This window comes from Rhipicephalus microplus, chromosome 1, assembly GCF_043290135.1.
Source record: "Rhipicephalus microplus isolate Deutch F79 chromosome 1, USDA_Rmic, whole genome shotgun sequence".
NCBI classification, from domain to species: domain Eukaryota; kingdom Metazoa; phylum Arthropoda; class Arachnida; order Ixodida; family Ixodidae; genus Rhipicephalus; species Rhipicephalus microplus.
Window position 1 is genome coordinate 176,448,509 of NC_134700.1, and position 20,588 is coordinate 176,469,096.

Genomic DNA, 20,588 nt, shown 5'->3' on the forward strand with positions numbered 1-20,588 from the left:
GTGAGAGCCCCGCATACCGTGCGGTACCAGCGCACATTAGGGAACATTGTGCGGTCTTATTTCACGCAGCCCTACACGGTGGTGCGCATTGTAATATAATCGTCTTTGTGGTAGGTGAAATCATTGTTAGATTTTGATTTGCTAATATAAGGGAATCACAAAAAAGCAAACCTCCAATACATTGAAAATGAGGAACAAGGTAAAATGTCAAGTACATTTTCGGTTGCACGTCAATATGCCGCATCATGTAAACCCGAGCAAGTGATGACGTTTGCCGATGATCACGGGCCACAGGAATCGTATCGTTAGTGAAGCAGCTATTGACAATAAAAAAACTATATGCATATCCGAGGCATTTTCGCCCACACGTGTGTCCTTGCGGTTACCGTCCCATCCGATCATCATCGTAAAGCCTTACCCGGTATGGGTTTCGCTCAGGTGCTTCGCCAGTCACACTAGACGCGCCGCTCACCGACAATTACGCCATCGCGACTCGCCTGAAGCAGATACAAAGTGCCAGCTCTGGGTTGCGTGGCGGCCACGGCTTATACGATAAACAGAGACCAGTGTCCTCACAGAGTGCTTATATTTGTTTTTGTTTGTTTTTTTCAATGGGGTGGCAGCGACGCGCTGAGCGTATAACCATGCTCCCCTCGCACACGTTCCAGCCAGCCGTTCATTAAAAGCGTGAGATTGCGGCCGCGCGTTGTCGACGGTATCGGTCTGTTGGGAAACCTGACAGTACGTCCCGAGCGAGACGCTCATCTAATGAGTGTATTTTCGGTGCCCTAAATGAACCTGACGGGTGAACGTCGAAAGGAGGCCCGGTGGAGCTTGCACCTTGTGGAATGAGCTTCAGTGTGAGAAAAAAACAAAAAAAGAACGAGGCTCAAACTACACACTCCGACAAAACCTTCGCGCCTTCTTCGAAAAGGGTCACGTCCGCTTAGTCCTCATTCTCGCAAGTGCCTTAACCATTAAACAATAGATTTCATATGCCTCGCTTGTTTTTGCTACTATACCTTTTTGCTACAGTTTTGTCAAACCACTTTCTGCTTTTGTCGCCCCGTAGAATTCATTAAAATATGCCCAATTCTTCAAGAAAATTTGTATTGGGGCGTACATATGCAGCTAAAACACGAAAGTACAAATACATTATCTGTTCTATTCTGTTCCAAATTATTACCTGGACAGGTTGAAATTTATTTTAGCTTGGCCGTTATACTTTTCTACTTTCTGTAGCCCAAAATGGTTGTTCGAACGAAGAGTGCGCCAATAAAGAAAAAAAATTAGTAAATAAAACAAAATGAGGAAAATAGCGAGGACATGACACCTCGTTAGCAAACAAATTTTCGGACGCTCTCACTTTTGTTACTAACAAATTACGGAATAGCACATCACTGAACACATCCCCTCGACCACGCCACCATCACAGGTGCTTTAGTGCTGTTTCCTCTGAGGAAGATTTCCAAAAACTCCCTTATGTTGCTAAACCTGCTACATGCATTATAAATTTGACATTATTTGAACGTCGAAATAGTTTTCCAGAGCTGGTCATTCAAGGTCTATTCGCTGTTCTATATAGGTAGTGTGATTTTGCGATGGCACCCGTCAAGGTGCAATTGTACAATCGCACTACCTATATGAACATTCCGAGATAAATCTGTCTTGCGGGGAAGGGATCGGATTGGTCCCGAAATGTTGGGCTCTTCCCAAATTTTGCTGCAGCCATTTCACCCTCCTAAATCATACTGATTTACAACCTAAAACGCTTCCTGAACCAAAAGATGAGCTTGTGTTATAAGTACTATTACAACAATCTGTCACCAGAAACATTGCTTTTGAACGCTATTTAGAATTAGTTAGACCACCCTATAGTGCAACATGTTTTGCTGAACTAGCTTAATTCGTGTGGCAGGTGACTACAGATTGTGCATTTGAGGCGTCATTCTAGCGTTATAGAATGATCCGTAATGGCAGCTAGAGAAGCGCTGATGTTCGCTTTGTCCAGCTTATGTTTGTCTTAAGATTTGAAGTGTTTTATCCGGCACCTGCGCAATAGACCATCAAAAATCATGTAACGAACAGTTCCGGGTCAACATTGCTTGCAAAAAACTTCTAGAATGCTCACCGCAAGTAGAGATGAACAGAATGCGCCACTTTACCATGTAGTCATTGATGAGGCCATGAAGGCACTGAAAAAGACGTCACAGAAAAAAAAAACGGTCGTATGAAAAACAAGCACTTCGTCGCAAAGTAGAGAGAACGTTAGAAAAGAGCAATTCATCGCACGTGATTCCTCAGAGTGTCAACAGTGCTAGAGTTTGAATACTAAAAAATTCCACAAAGAAAAAAAAGTTAAACAATGTAAAACAAATTATCCTAGGCCAAACGGCACTCTTTACTGTGCACTATGCCCTCGAGGGTAATTTTTAGATCATCAGGGAAGAAATGTTTAAGTCAACCAAGATAATAATCTTGTTTTCGAAAAAGCACCACTTGGATGTATCATAACTATTTAGCTCATAATGAACACATGTGTTTTCTATATATGGATCTAGTTGACGAAGGCATTACAATCGGAGTAGATGCATTTTGGAGAGAATAAATTCAAGCGCGCAACCTGACGAGGAAGGTAGACAGACTGGAGCTAATTTGTAAGACCTTACTGAGGTCCACACTGCGTGCCATATTTATGTAACTTGTGGTAAGATGACTTGTAAGAGCAGTCATTCAGAAAATCAGTGACCAATTAATTTACGAAGACAATGCGAAGAGTATTATAGCAAAGAGAGGATATGAGAATTCTTTGAGTGACTACAGGCACATTTTCAATTTAACTTATCTTCACAAGACAAGCAACTGTTTATACGATGAAGATTGACAGAAAACACTACGTTCCTGATTGCTACCTACGCACAACAAAACTTCGTGTTGCAGACACCGAAGTCATTGTGTTTCCCATTCAACGTTCGCTTTACCACATGCTGTATTTATACGCTAAGTCCGGGTCATATAATGGTGAAATATGCGGCACCTATTTAGGTCTTTCGTTACCGCGCGAAAATGGTTGTTTTTCATATGTCTCGAGAAGATCAATTTTGCCAATTTGAACAGTACTCCAGCACGCATTGAAGCAACCAAACTTTGCACAATGAAGAGGTTTTTCTAAAAAATATATTTTATATTGCAACCAAATATTAAAAAAGAAACATATAAGAAGTGTTGAATTTGTCGTCGCCAGCTGGTTAAGAGTGCAATAAAAACACTTTGCATGCAAAAATATTCAAAAGAAAGAAAATTCAGAATGTACAATTTGTAAATAAATGCCCCAGGAAACGTATAAAGAGTAGTGAATGTCGTACGAAAATGTTTCTCGTGACATAGACAAAGAAAATCAGGACCGATTTCTGCTTCGTTTCTCGTGCCATGCGTTGAAGCATTGCGTGGCTTTTGGTGAGACGCAAGTGTACTCGCACACTTTTTTCAGTAAATATTTGTCTTGCGATAAGAGTTTCCAGGTGTCTTACTATAGATGGACACCCGAGATGTGAATAACTCCTCTATAAATGAGATCTCCAATGAACTCCGGTATTTCGTCTAGAGTCACCTCTTCCCATAGGCCACCTCACATTGCATAGGTTGTCGTTCCAATATGTGCATCCAGGCTTTTTTCTTTGCATTTTTGCGCATATTGTACGCAGTTCTAAAACGTTTCACACTGCTCCGTAGTAAGGGCCAGTATGTGCTCCGGGGGCCTCCTTGTCATTAGGAAAAACTCTGTAGTCAGCGCCAGCACACTGCGTCTCAGCGAAGTGTGCAGCTCGCACGTAACCAGAGGGCATATAAGGCTGTGCACAAAGGTCAGAAGCTATAAGCGCTTTCGGTGGAGGAGACAACTAAACAAAACAAACACACGAAGGGCTGCGGATGTCTCAGGCTGACGCAAAACATCGTCGCCATAAAACTTGAAGGTGAGGTGCTCTCATCCTTGAACTTTAGGCTCGTCCTCACTCAGTTCAGGTGGGGTTGCAAGACATTTTCGAGCAGCGCGTGTGTTTTGCATAACTGATACGCACTCATGTGCGCATGACGACGACGTCATAGGAGCACCTATTGGCACTAGATGTAACCCTGTGTGTCTGAATAACAATGCAAGCAAAATCAAAGCTGACGAAAACTGTCAAAGAAGACCACCTCCAAACTTTAAACACGCGGTGAACCTTTGTAATTACTTTTTGTAGAACAAATTTTGCCTGACTCCTAGAAAAAACTTTTTATTGATTATGTGGCACACATTTCTGGCGATTATTACTGCTCAAGATAGTCCATATGAGAAGCTGAAACGGAATTTCTATATATGGCTTGCAAATGTTATTTTCAATGCAGAACCTCGATGTTACTGTAGCCTAATAGAGACGCACACGCACTTCTGTCAGGTTCGCCAGGCTAGCGCACTTTTCCAACAATAAACGCCCATTGGTTCGCGCAATAGTCTGTAGAAAATTTATGTTGTCAAAGCGGGCAACTTCAAATGAATTATGATAGGTTAGTGGCTGGACCCACGACCATTTTAACCACCACATTTTGATGAACTAGAATTTACAGTCGCTCGTGACTAAGAGATCACAGAGGCTTGTCTCCTGCGTAAAATTCTGTGCGCGATACCGAGTGACTGAACACTTTGAACGAAAAAGGGCAAAAGTAAGGTTGCGGTTTAAAAACGTTTTATTATTAAATAAAATGAGGTGCTTTTCAACAACTTCACGGCGAATTCAGAGTTCATGGTTGCTGGATGGTTTGCAAAATCCAGTACGACTACGTCGATCTAGACATGCAAGGTTTGTCTTCTCCCAAGAAATAATCTTACCGAAAACCGAAAATGTGCAGCAATGCACTCTTTTAGCGTACCGTAGACTAATCTCAAAGTCCCACTTACCACCACTCCGGAAGAAGAAATTGTACATTTATTCAAGTGCACAGTAATTGCATGTTGAGAAAATACTTGATTGTTAGCATGGCAGCTTGGGAAAAAGTATGGGCAGTGCCGCTAACTATAAAGCGTAAAAGACTCTGATACACTCCGGCGCGCTTCGAAATGCAAGTGTCACTATTTGATACCTGAGCTAACTTTTTATTTCTTCACAGCATTATCGCATAGATGCTTCGAAATAAAAGAGTATGAAAATGTTTTACAAAACTCCGTTGCGCAGTTTCAATGATGAGATGCAGGAGTGCCGCATTCGTTCTCTTCACGTTTCGCAAGGTCTTTCTATTTACTGAAGCCAATATCGAATACGTTGTCGACGAAGTATGAAAGCCAGATCACCAGCAATACTCAGGCCCAAACCACTTCACTCATGGTTGAAAAATAGCTCTTTAGAGCCTTATCATGAAACGCGGTGCGCAGTGCAAGGTATAGTGAAAGGCAAGATTTAAATTGTGCTCTTATATCAGCTTTCATTCCCATCTTGCGGTTGTCTACATAAAAAAAAGTAAACGTGAACTTCCACTACCACTATCGAGGTTCGCTGAACGCACAAACTGAACGCCATAATCTTCAACATACCGTCGATTTCCTTGAGCGTTTTTTTTTTTCGTCTCGTGCAAGAAGCGTGTACATTCTATATACGATGTATCCATACGTTCAGGAAAAAGCTTATTCACTTTTTGTCTCATCTCTGGAAGAATCAATCAGTTTTTCTTTTTGTGTTCATTGTATATTCCCTGCCTTCCTTGATGATTTCGCCCCTGTGTTTTCAAAAAGAAATAAGGAAAGTAAAAATGAGGTAACATTTTTCAGCCTTCGTATTTAAAGAAACAAATACAATAAATAAATAGGTCGACGTTAGAGCGATACGTTTACCTTAAAAGAGGTCTTGATGAAAGCTTTCCTGCTCGCCATTATCTGTCCATTCATCTCACATAGAGTGTTACTTTTTTGTTTTTCATAACCTTAGAATGTGCGTTACGTAACCATCGAATCTGAGCATCGGCGCTGAACGAGTAGGCTTAAATAGCTCTATAATAATAATAGTAAACTACCTCACAAATACTCTTACAGATGCACCCAAGTCAACTCAAATGCGGCACCTAATTTCTTTTCTTCTTCGTCACTGTATCCATCACCCCCTCTTCTCCTTTTTCCCATCCCTGCAGTAGTTTTCTGCAGCTTGCATGGCCTCCGTGATTGGTGCTCTCTTGTGCTGCTCATGACGTCATGTGATGACATCATCACCGATCATTGTGGCACTATACCTCACTGGTCACCTCTACTAGCCCTAACATTATGCCCGGAATAGCGCATTTGAAATCAGCCACCAGCAACAATACCATAAGCTTTCTTTTTTTTTAAGGCGAAGCATTTTTAAGCGAACTTCGACGAGTTTGATCTCGTATCTATCTATCTATCTATCTATCTATCTATCTATCTATCTATCTATCTATCTATCTATCTATCTATCTATCTATCTATCTATCTATCTATCCACTTACGTCTGGTTGCTCCCATGATCACCCGCTTCACTTGGAGTGAACCAAAATTAGTATGGGAGGGTGAGATGGTTTGACAAAATTTACGTGCTAATCAAGACATAAATTATATGACGATTCTGTCGCTTACGTCGTCAAACACTTTTCACCAAACAGTTGTACATACCCATGGGTGGGTATGTGCCACAGGTGATTGGCAGTTATCCCAGGAACAGCGAGAAGACACATGCAAATTTTTAACGCGTGAACGTTAAGAAAAAGCTGACATTGGCAGTGTTGACCCAAGGAATGCAAAGTATCTGTCAGGCTCCCAGCAGGAAATGAACCCCAGCATTCTGCTTGGTAATCAAGTATTCTACCACAGAGTGACACCAGGTCTCGGATATACTTTTGAAATAGACCCAAGTGTTCTTGAAACATCAAATGTGGTTCTGGTGCTGGCTATCAAATTTTATAAGCTATACATATGTATATATTCCTATGATACAATCTTCACGGCGGGTTACATTCAATTTTCGGTGCGATTCGCTGAAGGTGATTTATGAAGCAGTGTCCACGGCTACCATCCTTGCGAGCAACAGCGCTTCATATCAGCTTATCGCTTCTGCAGTGCTAATGCTCCTGTTCCTGCTGGCATCGTTGTGCAGTAAGTGTAAACTACTGGTGCTATAAACATCTGAAACTGTTCAGTGTATGTTTGTGCGCGCAACATTGCGTCATTTCATAACCTGTCGCTCGATAAAAAAAATTAACACGGTCACCTTTCCTCCACATACTTCGCATAATATCGATTCCCAAGGTACATTGAATCTGCCGAATTTTTTTTTCTTTTAAGCTAACACCCTTCAATTTTAGGTGCCTCCACTTTATCTGTACATGTAACAAGTAGCTTTCCTTACTGTGACGCAACATAAACACGCGAATTTTGCTTTGGTCTTTATAGACCGTTAAATGAAGTGACCAAAAAGCTTTTCTGGGTACAACGCTTGCTGCTACTATCGTATAGTCTTGAAAGCATCGATCCGTGGGGAGTTGAGCCACACTACCAAGATCAGACAATCCAAGCAGTATTCACACAAAAAAATTGTACCACACACTCCATGGACGACCGTTCAGCTGTATACGAATGGTCGCGCTAGGCAACAACCTCTAAGATAACGTATGATCACCCGATTTAAAATACCTTAACCATTGAAAGTCTGTGACATTTATAGAGAAGTACGAAATGTGACCGGCTATCAGGCGCCTGCGTTTATAATTACAGCCATGAATACCAACTTAGATCACTTTCGCGCGTATAGTACTGGTACATAAACTGAAAAAGTTCACTGTATTTCGCACACGAGTGCATCTGACAACAACGAAAAATTTTATTCTCGTGAAATGTTGTTAGCGTGCTTCAGCAACGCTGGTTTTCCATGCGAAACGTAAGTACAGCAAGGTCGGCACGCAGCTTCATTTTCACACAATAAATCGATTGACCATTTCGTTTTTCTTTTCACGTTGCTGTCTGCAATGAACTTCTCACGAGGCTAAAATATTCAGACAAACTTAAGTGATAATCACACCGTACGGGAAATTTACAGGCCGTGCTTACGTAGTTACCATATGGTTAACCGGTACAGCTGAGAGTGAGAGAGATAGAAAAAAAAAAGAAGGCCGGAATGTTAACCAGATATTGGCATCTGGTTTGCTACCCACAACTGTAGGTGGGGAAATAGGGGCAAGAAAGAGAGGGTAGATAGAGAGAGAGAAAAAAACGCGGGTGCACTCATGATAAAACGAAAACACACACGTGAAAGGTGTTCTGCCGACTACCGTTCAGAAAGACCGGTCGATCGCAAAAAGTGCAGTAGCTCTTTCGGGGCCTTCTTCTGTGAAGTTGCATCGTGTCGATATTGTAGAATTCTTTCCTTCGACAGAGGTTGATTATCTGATTGACTGAATGGTTGATTGATTATTTGATTGATTGATATGTAGGGTTTAACTTCCCGAAACCCCCGTATGATTATGATAGACACCGTAGTGGAGGGCTCCGCAAAGTTAGACTACCTGGAGTTCTTTAACGTGCACCCAATTCTGAGTACACGGGCCTACAACATTTCTGCTTCCATCAGAAACGCAGCCGCTGCAGCCGAGGTCGATTATCTAATTTGCTGAGTTCCTTGCAAAGGCATTGTCGTTGTCTACTGTACTCTAGGCAGCCACAAGGGATATGTTGAATGGTTTCTTCTTTGCCACAGTGGCCACAGGCTGCGGTGTCGGCCATCCCAATGCGGAAAGCGTAGGCGTTGGTAAGCGCAACGCCCAACCACAGCCTACATAAAAAGGTTGGGCCTGCTCGGCAAAGCATTGACGGAACTTGAAGACTTAACGTAGGGTCAAGCGAGTACAGTCGGGCATGCTTGAAGTGCGGCTGATTCCATTGCGATGTGGTTTGCCGGCGAGCAAGTCTGCGGAGCTCTCGTGCAGCATCTGTCCTAGAAGTGGTAGTAGCCATTCATGGTCTTCTGCGAAGGCTGAGCGGGCAGCTTGATCGGCCCATTCATTGCTGATTATTTCGCATTGACTGGGTAACCACTAAAATGTAATTTGGTGCTCCTTCTCAGTCAGGTGGTGTATAACCTCTGCTATCTCTAGTACTAGCTGCTCGTGTGGTTCACGGCGTAAGGCTGAGAGCGGAGACTGCAGTGCCGCTTTCGAGTCGCTGAAAAAGGCCACTTGCGTGTAGGTTGATCAATAACAAATTGCAACGCGGTACGAAGTGCTGCCGATTCTGCTGTCGTTGATGTTGTTGCACGGGATGTCTTGAATCTATTCGTCGTGACCACCCTTGGTATCACGACTGCTCCGGTTGAGCTGTTCGGCTGAAATATATATATATATATATATATATATATATATATATATATATATATATATATATATATATATATATATATATATATATCCTGATATTTTCCATACAAAAGAAGTAGTGTGAGCTGCTTTTGAGCCGATGAGAACAAAGTGGCTTTTTACTGGGCGCCAGGTATGGTAATATTAATATTTGGTTGAGTGAGGCACCATGGCGGAGTCACAGGTTTAGCGGCAGGAGAGTACGAAGTTGGGACCGACTCGCCATGTGCGGTCACTGTTTTGCAGTAAGATGTGCGTGGTCGGTCCTCTGGTAGAGAGGCTAGATGATGTCGAGGAGTTCGATTAAGGTGTCGTATATGTGGCCTCAGCACTTCAACATTAATGTGGGTCTTGATGAGGTGGTTCCTTGTGATGGCGATAGTTGCCGCTGTTGATGCACTTTGGGGCAAGCCTAGACAAATTCGGAGTGCTTGAGCCTGGACACTTAGAAATATTCGTATACTTGTTTTACTTGCGTTGGTTAACACTTGTAGACTATACCGTAAGAATCCAAGTAAAAAAACCCTCTATAGTTGCAACAAAGTGGCTGTGGACAATCCCCAGTCTTTCGCAGCGAAGACCTTGAACAAACGCCAGATGCCTGTCAGCTGCCTTTTCATGTATGATACATGTGGGCTCCATGAGCGGTCTCTGTTAATTACAACACCCAGGAACTTGTGTGATCGGAAGTAAAGTATCATTTCGCCGTTTATTAGAACGCTGTAATTCTGCATTGGTTTGCGCGTAAATGCCACAAGTTCACATTTCTCAGAGGAAATTTCCACACCTCGTTTACGGAGGTAAATAGCAGCTTGAGTGGCAGCTCTCTGCATTCGCTCTCACAGCTGTAGACATGTTACTGCAGACGTCCAAACGTATAAGTCATCCGCGTACAATGAAAATCTGATAGTACTTGGCTAAAACACTCTATTTACTACACCAACTTGTCTTCACCTAGTAGGCGCATGCAACAATACCAATTATAGTCCTTGTCTTTTTATTTCCTTGTTATCTAATGGTTTTTGGGACTATAATCACTCTAGCTGTGGAACCAACCTGTTCACATACAATGGCGTGTTCACATACCTTAGAAGTGGTGAAGCGCGCCGCATCGAGATAAATACAGTACTACTCCCGCCTCAAACGTTGTGTTGAGGTTTCGCAACATCAATAACACAAAAAGTCGTTCAAAAGAACGACGACCGCACACTGGCCTGGATATCTCCTCTTGTGCCTAGCCTCACGTTCCCGTTGATGGATGAAGCCGCTGGAATGGGTGGTGCGCGCTTTTTTCTCTCTAAAACTCGGCTTCCTTTCGCCGACAGCCAGTTTTTGCCGCATTCTTTGAATAATGGTGTGCGTGCCCACTGTTTCCCCGTGCTTTACTTCTTTCTGAGAGCTCGTACAAGTGCGTCTGGTTTTGTTTAGACGAGGGAAGAGAAGAGGGGGGAGGGTGCAGACTGTGTGACGTAGTACATAAAACAGACGGGCTTCTAACCTCGAACATAATCTATAATGTGACCTTCACGATACTGCCTGCACGTGCAGAAAGGTCGAAGAAAAACAGTGCGGTTTTTTTCTTTTTCTTTCGCTTCTTCGACTACTCTACTTTAGTGTTTATCCTCTACTGAAGGTGACGGGGAGGAGGGGGAGTGAAACAAGACCCTGTTGTGGGGACCTGAAAGCGAGGCAAATGTTGGGTAGTGTGCGTGACAATGGTGACGGATGGATATTGCAGTGCATTCGTTTTGTTTTTATTGTTTTGCGAATATCCAGATGTATTTTTTCCTCGCTGGTCAAATACTAACAAACAGTGAACAGCCAGAGATTGAATGCGGAAGAAATGAAAAGAGAAGATGGCACAAGCTAAACGGAAAAATGGAGAAGCCTGGCTTGCGAGAAAGCGGGCGAAACAAATGGTGCACCCCGCTCTCATTGAGTTTGTTTTGCCCGGTCATCTTTACTTCTTTTCTTTTTTGCAGAGTATAGTTTGGCCAGCTTCTGCAGTGACTGACGGCACATGGCAGCGACCGCGCAATATATGTATGCGTTTATATGGCATACGGATCTGCCGTGGCTCGCAGTCGTTCTCCGGAAACTCCTGTTTTGTTTTTTTTCCTCTGTCTTTTTCGACTCTGTCAGTATGTTTCGCACCATTTGTCACGGCCGCATATATAGTTCATTGTGAGTGTGACACTCGCACTGAAGTTGTGTTATAGAGAAAGTTCCGAGGCATTTGTGTGTGTGTGTGTGTGTGTGTGTGTGTGTGTGTGTGTGTGTGTGTGCGTGTGTGTGTGTGCGTGCGTGTGTGTGTGTGTGCGTGCGCGTGCATGTGCGTTTGCGTGTGTGCTTAAGACCAATGTCGACGCGTGTGGCACTTACAGCGTTCGTAACTGCGATGCAACGTGCGGCGGACATCGGCTTTTGGTCTTAAAACGTAATAATTATTTAGTTATTTTAGAATTGCCCTGGGAATATCACATTACGTCATATGATAACTCGCACGCGTTATAAAGAGCCACTTATCTCCTTTCTCGTATCATCTCTCTACTTTGGAAACTGGATAGGTGTTGCCATGTCTGCACAGTTATTAGCTGATGACGAAAAGGGGTGCGCACGTGAGAACGCACAAGCTAGTGGTCTCTATTATGAAAACGCCAACACCCAGCACCTGAACTAACAAAAATTTAAGTTTGGAAGTAATCTTAGCTAGTGACTGCTAGCCTTCGCTAATAGAAAATTGGCTGTGGCCTAAAGGTATGCCTGAGGGTGCGTAGAGAGAGGTGCGGTAATCTTGTTGTAAAGCTTGTTTCTCTGTATGGTTACTCATCTCGAGTCGTGCGGCTAGTTTTTCCTCCATCTCCCAAGCCCGCTGCCTCCTCTTGATTTTGTTCTGATGACAAGGTCTGGCTTCTTTTAAACAATCTAAATTACTCTCTATATCTGCCAACGCATCCCACGGAGCCAACCCTTCTACATGTACGATGCAACGCTGGCTCCTTCTCTGTTTATGGAACGCAGTTTCACCAGCTCCTCCTCTGTTATGCATCGCGGTTTCACTGGCGCCTCCTTTGACGTCATGCCAGATGGTACGGTGCGCAGCGCTGCTAGATGCGGTGGTTGCAAGGCAACGGTTCAGCTTGGGGTGTGGCCACAGGTCACAGCGGAATGGTGAGAAAACGGTGATTGTAGGTTTTGCGACAATATTTACAGGCTCCGTCATGGATTCGCCTAAAATGATTCGAAGGCTAAAATGACCTCGGGTGGCAATTTTCTGACCACTACTATATTCATAATATAATAATGACCATCATTTAGGAAGCTGGAGAAGTCATGTCAGAGGAAGCGCACCAGCTGTAGGGGTAAGATTGAAAGGTTGGGCGAGTAGAAATCGACCAACACGTGGAAAACCAGCATACACGCAACCAATATGTTCTAGGTGCCGATGATGATCATAACTAATTATAGCGCAAAGCTTTGTGAAAGCTTAGAACAAAAAATTGACGTGGTTTGAATGTATTCATTCTCAGAACTATCCAGAGATAAAAAAAACACGAAGGACACAAGAAGTGCACACAACACGCGCTGACCCCAGGGATTTTTTTAATCATAAATACACAAAAAAGTAAAGGAGAGACGTCATCGCATCACAATACATATGCTTCAAATGAAAATAACTTTTCCGGCTCTAGAACATTGGATAAACATGCGCACAGCGAGTTCCATGCCGAATTCTCTCGCGCAATGAAAAAATATTCGTAATAAATGCGAAGCATTTCTTTCCCCACCACAGCACTTTTATCATCTATCTATCTGTCTATCTATCTATCTATCTATCTATCTATCTATCTATCTATCTATCTATCTATCTATCTATCTATCTATCTATCTATCTATCTATCTATCTATCAGTTTACGTGTGGGTGCTCCCGTGATCACCCGCGTAACTTGGCATGAAGAAAATTAGTATGGGATGGTAAGATGGCTTTACGAATATGACGCGCTAGTGAATACATGAATAATGTCACAATCCCATCGCGTACGTTGTCAAACACTTTCCACCAAACAGTCGCACATACTCGCGGGCGGGTAAGTGCCACGGGTGATTCGCTCTTATTGCATACACGGAAACACAATGACACAGAGAAAAGAGGGAGAGAGCAAGCTGGCAACTGCCACCTGAAGGGGCAACACGCCTGCTCACTCTTTTGGGAGGAAGAAACAGAGGAAACGAATATAAGAGGAGAGAAACAAGAAACAAAATTCGGAAGTAAAAAAAATGATGATGACTTAGACAAGTAGAGTAAAAAATTAAGAAAAATCTCACTATAAAAAGGTGGCCTGGTCCGCAGAGGTTGCTCGTGTGAATCGCCACCAAATAAACACCAGATTGTATATACAATGAGGGACTCGAAGCATTTCGTGGTGTCGTAGTCTCTGTACACTGGCAAGATCCACACGCCATCACCGTGCATCGGGAATTGCTGTGAACGCCTACGAAACCCGAAAGTCTGAGCTCATCATTTCTTAAATTGGCTTCTTGGAGAGCTACAATATCCGGTGCATTCTTTATTGCAAGGAGCATTAGAATGAGGTCAGCATGGCACGGTTGTAGAGACCTGAAGTTCTATTGCAAGGCACGTGTGGACGGGGCTTGCGACGGGTGTTGATGTTGCTTTCAGTGAGTACTGTCAAGAAATGGAACGGGAGCCTCCAAAAATTGTTGTGTGGCTAACGCTGCTGGCGTTTGACGACCGGCTACGATGGATCTGATGACGTTAACAAGCATCCTAAGCATGGTGAGAAGTTGGGCATCATCGTTAAATGGAGCCATTTCTGGCGCCTTGTTTACAGTATTTTCTACTGCAGACATGGCCTTGGCGGAAGCTGGTTCTGACACTTTATGAGGCGTGACCTATGCGGAGGTTGTGTCCGACGGCTTTGATGGAAGCGCCGGCCACGATGTTGTCGAAATGCTGAAATTGCGCTTCCCTCCGCGCTTCAATTCACTCTGACTGTACTATTCTTCGGACGGGGAGGTGCATGCTGAGTTGTGCCATTTCCAGGTACTTGATGCGTTCTATGGCTAGGCATCTTTTCTCCCGATGCCATCGTTTTAGCTTTTTCTTTCAGGACCTATCATGTTTTTGTTTAGCTTGGGACACTCTTTGTTCGTAGCCTAGTGTTCGCCATTACAGTTAGGGCAGCGAGATGTTGCACTTTCACAAAAATTTACGTTGCGATTTGCGCCACATTTAGCACAGACCAATACACTTGTGCAGAAAACCAGTACAAGTCGAAGCTTGAGACATTTGCAGTATTGTAAAGGTTTTGGTATGAAAGGTCCGACCAGGCACCCCACTAGTTCTGCCTTTATGTGACTAGGTAGCTTTTCGCACCCGAAAAGAATCTTCACACACTTTGAAGAGCCAAACCTTCGAGCGTCGTATACACAACAGATGAGAAGATGGTGCAAATCGTGCTCGGTCTATCTCAGCCATGCAACGCCAACGTTTGGGCTTTTATTCCACATGGTGCTAATATAACAGCTGGTGTTATAGCAGATGTAGACCTAGATTGATCAGACGGCGTTTTGAAAAGTATGATCGTTTGCACACCACGGTTAGCCCAAGAACGACGAAAACAGACATGGGTAACTTTAACGCGTTAGCGTTAAGAAAAAGCCGAGATTGGTGGCGTTGACCCGAGATATGTACACTAAATGTCAGGCTCCCAGCAGGAATCGAACCCATTATTCTGCTTGGAAATAGAGTATTCTACCACAGAGCAACACCAGGCCTCGCATTTACTTTTCAAACATACACCAGTGTTCGTGAAACGTCAAATGTGGTTGCAGTGCTGGCTATTAGGTTTTATAAGCATTACACATGTACTCATATGATAATATGGTAACGTCGGGTTAACTTGAATTTTATGTGCCACTCACTGAAGTCGATTCATGTAGCAGTGTCCACGGCTACCACACTTACGTGCATCAGCACTTTGTATTAGCCTATCACTTCTGGTGTTGCTAATAGTTCCTGTCAGCATCGTTGTGCAATAAGAGCAAACAACTTATTATATGAACATCTGCAATTGTATAACATATGTCTGTGCGCGCAACATTTGTATTCATATCTAGCTTCATCTCATAGCGTGTCGCTCAATAAAAAAATTCAACACGGTCACCTACCCTCCGCATGCTTCGCATAAACGCGAACTTTGTCATACGTTTGCTTAATACAGCATTCGCTTTTTTAGCGTAATGAGTTGTGTGCTTTTGTTCACACGGGCGCACATTCCAGACTGACTGTTTGGGGAGGAAACGATGGTTTACACTCCACAGCCCTTGGCAAGAATTTTGAAGCGATTTAAAAGCTTGTGTGCATAGTAAATACAGTGGTTATTTTTTGTTTTCCGCTGCTTTCAGTTGGTGCTGTCTTTTGCAGCTGTGATTTTTGGACTATAAATTTTTCGCATGCTATAGCAACTGTTCAAATCGTACTCTTAGCGTGGAAACTATGGAGGATATCGTGTACCCATGTTCTTTTTAGTCTGTACAATGACTGCAGGAGAGTGTGGTTCTTGTTTTATACGCTCAGGATGGGTACAGAAAAAATGAATCTACACCCACTACACGAACCCATGGTACCATGTGGAAAAAAAAACAGCTTGCCCGATAAAATATCGAAGATTTTCACATAAGGAGAAAGAACGAAATACGCGTTAACCAGTGATCGAAGAAGCTTTGGAATCATCATCATCATCATAAACACCATAATTACCATTGGCCTGGCAACGACCACTGCAGGACAAAGGCATCTCCCATGTTCCACCAGTTAACTCGGTCCTGTGCTTGCTGCTTCCACTTTATAACCGATTCCAATTTAATCTACCCACCTAATTTTATTGTACGTAGCATTGCACTTGAAGTTGTAAAAGAGTACGTCTACGTAGGACAGCTAGTAACCGCCGATTCGAAGCACAAGATTAAACTAACTAGACGAATAAGAATGGGAAGGAGCGCAATCAGCAAGCACTCTGTAACAGCCCAACCTTACCGCTACTTACCTACGGAGCAAAAACCTCGATGATTACAAAGAGGATTCAACTTATGTTGAGGATGACGCGGCGAGCAATCGAAAGGAAAATGATAGGGGTAGTTTAAGAGTCAAGAAAAAAACAGAGTCGGTCGAGAAACAAAGCAGTGTTAAGGATATCATTGTTAAAATAAAGAAGAAGTGAACGTGGGCCGGGTATAGGTAGTGCGTGGGCAGGACAACCGCTGGTCATGAAGTGACAAGATTCCAAGAGAAGGCAACCGAGTGAAGGAGAGACAGAAAGCTTTGCAATGAGGAATGTCAAATGTGAATATTCGGTCAGCAGGTAAGGTAATCTGACACACAAACAAAAAAAAAACTTGTGTTCATGTTTAGATAAGAAACAAGAACAAGAAAAGTTTTTTTTTTCATTTGGAGCTCATGTCACGTGACATGGTGCATTTTCTGTTTAGTTTTCTGTTTATTTCTGAATACAAATCAGTTGGAAGTTAGGGCTTGTCATGTGCACTTCTTCCCTCCTTTGTCCTTTGTGTGATCGCTGCACAGCCCTAAGCCCTGTAATGAGTTCACAGCATTCATCAACCTACTCGCTGTGCAATTCACACCCTGCGGCGTCATGTGGGATTCCATGCTTCCGCCGCAGCAACATTAGCTCTGTTAACGTGACGTGACACCGGACATCGCGACAATATAGGGTCTTTTTTCCTCAGAGACTTTTCACACGCGTGGCTCCGTGGTGGAATATTTGACTGGTCCCTATACTACCTCGATGCGATGTCAGTTCGAACCCTTACTTTGTTTCTCTGATTTCTATCGCAGTCACGTGAGTTTTGATGCACACCTCATTTTTTTTATGGCAAGCGTCTTTTGAGGCACTCAAGGCTTTCGCCCTAATATGCACATATTCAACAATAGCTCAAGGCTCGCGGAATCAACAACTGGCGAATAATATTTTTTTAAGAGTGGAAAGTTTCAAGGGGCCAGACACACGTATGCCCTCATGGGCTCTAGTATGCTATATACATTATGTCGTCGTCGTCACACGACATACCTCTCCAGGTGTAATGCTCTCAGCGCACGTTTCACACCAGGAGGAAGTCTGACACCTCAACAGGGAACCTTTTTTTTAATAAATGAATAAAAAGAGAGGTCGGTGTCAATGCGTGGTGCTGGCTACTCATCTTCTCTTGCATGAAAATTCACATCGCACATTTGATGGCAAAGACAAGGCTAAACATATATACATAGCACAACACTTACGCAACAAGTCAAAATTTACAATACTGAAGTGTGTCCCCACCACACAGAAACGTGTCCGCACCACGCAGAAATGTGTCCATGCCACACAGAGTTTGTGAAAACACAACTATTCATGCCAATTTACGTGTCTACACAAAACATGAAAGTTCTCTAAAATGGCAAAGGTTATGATGTCTTTTAAGTATTGAACTGTTTTTACAAAAGTTTTCACAAAGATATTGTACTGAAATGTAAAAATATGGTTATGAAACTTCTAACGCAGCAAACGACGCAAAAACAAAGCAAAAATAAATGAAGAAATAAAAATGAATAGAAAGAAAAACTGAAAAGTAAAAAAAGAAAGAAAATAAGGAGGAAATAAAATGCAACCTGGAGAGAAACAAAGTAGGCTCCCCAGCTCCGCAATTTCCTTCGGCTTGACTCCCTTACATAGAAGCTGCTTTACCTGATCTTTCTTTCGTGAATGCGAGCACAGAGCTTTATTATTCTCTCACAGAGAACGAGAGGTGCCTTGGATACCACATCACTGTTCTTTTTGGGGTAGTTACCCGGACAGACACCCTTATGAATGCGATTTGTTCTCTTTATTCAGTTTTTCATAGGTAGAGTATACGTAACGGCAGCATTGTCGTTCACGTTCAGCGCACGGCGTTTGCTGAATTGCTCCACTGCTTTACACTTACAAAGGTCGAAAATTGACGACGTCTCGACTTTCTTAATAACCGCCTGTTTGCGCTCGATATCTCTTTTTTGTGCCAGTTAGTACGGACAGAAGAACTTTTCTGTACCTCAACAGTGACCCAAGGGAGATAAAGAGAAATATCCAGATGTTCATTAACACATCTTCTTGTTTGCCACCTAAAATTAGGACCCGTGTATCGTGAATCGCAAGAATAACTAATTGTGGGCGAAACCGATGTGCCCTAATTCAGCTTTGATATTGTATTATCAATGATGTCCTTTCTTCAGGTCTTATATAGGTATTGCGACGTTCCAGGGTTTCTATTTGCTCTTCTTTTCTCGTTTATTACTCCCAAGCGGACACTTTCCGTCATAGTAAGAGAAAATTGAACGCATTTTTTCTCATCGCATTTTCACTCCGTTCCACTCATGAGCTTATTCATGTGCGATTTGTGTCATTAGTGTCGTATATATTGCCTCTACATAAAAAAAAATCTGTCTAAAGTTAATCATCAAAACATCAGAGCCTGAGTCAGTAAAAACATGTTACACTAGAGTATTACTCATAAGAGAAGCTTTCAGCTATAGACTTGTTGCTGGACATTTTATTATCCAAATTTGCTGGCCAATGGCGAAGAGTGCTTACAATTGTTAGTGTCGGCAGGGTTATTTGTCAAAGACAGAAAGGTGTCACAACTGGGAATCCACGCGCACCAAAGATTGGTCGAGTCCGAACGAACGTAAGCTTTGCTAGCAAATCATAAATGAATATTAAGCCATTACGTGCTTCTGACAACGGCTTGTCGATCGTTCCCGGCTTTACAGGGCTAAAAGGTTAAGTAAACATTTCTCACAATCCAAAGTCAGGTGCCCTCAACAGTCAATACTATTTACATTTACATCTCCTTATCACAACATTACCATCAAATATATCTGCAGTTCAAACATTGACAAGGATTGACTGACTGGGGACAAATATTCATACACCAAGATTAAAAAAGGTGCAAGAACACAATACACAAATGAAGCATAGGTACACGAGGACGAACTCCGGGCTTGCAACACACCTTTCTTCACGTCGTCTCACGCATAATCACAGGCACGCGGTTACGGAAAAAAGCGAAAAGGACACGTATGACGCTTGCCTATATATGTGTGTACCCTTGACATTTTGTGTGACCACGTGTCTGTGTATATGCCTGAGCCGACGTGAATAAAGATATGTTGAGATTCCGGCACCCGTGCTCGTGTACCTACGCTTCGTTTGTGTATTGTGTTCTTGCGCCGTTTTTAATCATGAACCCACACCAGTTTGCCCAACTGTTCCTCAACATGACTCATAAACTATTCTAATTTCTTCTTTTCTTAATGCGTTTTGCATCTTTAGCTGGTTTAAAAAAAGAAGTCAATATTCAAAAATGGGTTTTGGAGGTATCCTACACACTTCTGACATTTTTATGCTCTTACAGTGCACGTTGAGATTACAAGAACTTAAGCAAAACGTAAGATAAAGACAAGGTTGGCTCGTGAATACAGTCCTGAAGGCATGAGGCAGTCGTTTTGGTAGTGTAAAAAATAAAGGCACATTCATAGGAGAGTGTACGCCGACAGGATGGGTGCTGGCGTCCTGTCTACACCGACAGAAGCGCCAATAGCCGGCTATAAAACCTACTCTGAGCCTCTTACTGCATGATTAAGAGGGGTAGCCACATATTCTCCCCCCTCTCTGTACAAATGCCTATCCTTACAACTATGAACTCGCGAACCCTTGGAACCAAGCTAGAGAGGCCTAACGTGGTATAGTGTGCTAAGAAATGACCACAACGTGGTAACAAATTAGAATATCACACCAAGAATGAGAAGCACTTCGATATATATGTATACTTTCACCATACCACAGCAGCACAATGATTATTATATTATTATTATTATTATTATTATTATTATTATTATTATTATTATTATTATTATTATTATTATTATTATTATTATTATTATTATTTGATTTGAAAACACAGATACACAAGGACGCAGAGGAAAGAGGAAGAGAGCAAGCTGGCAATTGCCACCTGGAGGGGCACTATGCCTGTTCACTCTTTCGGGAGGAGGGAAGAAACAGAGAAAACAAAGATTAGAGGGGAGGAAGAGGAAAGAACATCTGAAAGAGAGGAAAAAATGACGAAAACGTTGACAGAA

The 20,588-nt window shown here is 42.7% G+C and overlaps 1 long non-coding RNA gene across 1 annotated transcript in view; it reads right to left on the reverse strand.

Moving 5' to 3' along the window:
- Positions 1 to 20,588, reverse strand: part of LOC142769016 (uncharacterized) — a 216,130-nt gene that overhangs the window by 63,497 nt on the left and 132,045 nt on the right. The window contains exon 2 of the long non-coding RNA XR_012885601.1: positions 2,132 to 2,195. This is a non-coding gene — a long non-coding RNA (uncharacterized LOC142769016). The remainder of the gene's footprint in view (positions 1 to 2,131; positions 2,196 to 20,588) is intronic.